Here is a 1,619-nt window from a genome sequence, read left to right on the forward strand (position 1 = left end):
AGACGGGGTTTCACCATGTTGACCAGGATGGTCTCGATCTCTTGACCTCGTGATCCACCCACCTCGGCCTCCCAAAGTGCTGGGATTACAGGCTTGAGCCACCGCGCCCGGCCCTAATTTGTTGTTTTTAAATAACCTTGTTTACAACTTTGTAATATTGATAAATTTTATAAACAATGTGATGAGGCAAAAAGTGAAAGCGTGTGCGCACACACACACGCACACGCACACGCACGCACACACACGGACTCTGCCTGACGCAACAACACTGTATTTTTCCAGGCCTTTTCTCTATCTTTAAGCATATTTCTGGAACTTGTGTTTGGGCGTTAAGTTGAAGTGCTTCCTCACAGGGAGTTAAGCACACCTATAAATAGCTGTGACGCATCATGGACTGTGAAAGACACTGCAGCTGAGGTACCCGGTGCGTTGAGAACCTGCGTCAGGGAGAGTCATGTGCATGGGTGGCTTCAGAGACAGGGTGGGGCCTTAATTAGGCCTGGAAGGATGAGCTGGTGTGTAAGTTGGACAGGACGTTCCAGGGGGGACGTGATCTTGGTGTGGGCTGATCATTTCTAAATGGCAGAACCCTGACAAAGGTGAGACTGAGAGTCCACAGAGGGGCACGTGGGGCTGAGCTGAGAGGCCCCAAGGGCCAGCATCTGGCCCACGCCTTAATAAAGGCCAGGCTAGAAGCCCTGGGCCAGCCCCAGGAAACAGGAAGGATCCAGGCTGTGGACTTCCTGTTCCCCTCAGGTGGGGGCCATGGAAGAGCTCCTCTTTGCGACAGGGAGGGGATGTCCATACCCCAAAAAGGTCTTCCCATGGTACTGGAGCTGGGAGTGTGCTCGGTGCACCAGTGGCCACTGCTGTGTGGCAGACATGCTCTGTGCCTGGCACTCTTACCACTGTCCAGAGAGGGGTCCCAGAACTCGGGAGGCAGCCACCAGCAATGAGCAGCAGCTGGCAGGGAAGGCAGATGGGCCTCCTTCGTCTCTCTCCCACCTCTTAAAGTGGCAGATGAATGATCTGTGGGGAATGATCTCTCCTGAGTCACAAGTACCAGACCCTGGGAGTCCTTCCAGGGACGCACACTGCCCCCTATGGAGCTGGTGCATGAGGTGCAAGCTGGGGCTCTGCAGAGAGGGCTGAAAGTGAGGCAGGACCTTCATCCCTTCAGCCTCTCCAAGTCCAGGCTGGCAGCACATAGTTTCTGCCAGGGGGAGCCAGAGGCCCTGAGATAGCCAGTCCTGGCTCCAGGTCCTGCGACAAGGAAGTGAAAGCAGTCCTGGAATTAAGATTTCCTGCATATGTATATATTTTAAAAAGTTTCAGGCCAGGTGCAATGGCTCACGCCTGTAATCCCAGCACTTTGGGAGGCCGAGGCTGGCGGATCAGAAGGTTAAGAGATCAAGACCATCCTGGCCAACATGGTAAAACCCTGTCTGTAATAAAAATACAAAAATTAGCTGGGCGTGGTGGTGCGTTCTTGTAGTCCCAGCTACTCGGGAGGCTGAGGTGGAAGAATCACTTGAACTGGGAGGCAGAGGTTGCAGTGAGCCGAGATTGTGCCACTGCACTCCAGCCTGGTGACAGAGCAAGACGCCGTCTCAAAAAAA

This window comes from Cebus imitator, unplaced genomic scaffold, assembly GCF_001604975.1.
Source record: "Cebus imitator isolate Cc_AM_T3 unplaced genomic scaffold, Cebus_imitator-1.0 Scaffold102, whole genome shotgun sequence".
NCBI lineage: Eukaryota > Metazoa > Chordata > Mammalia > Primates > Cebidae > Cebus > Cebus imitator.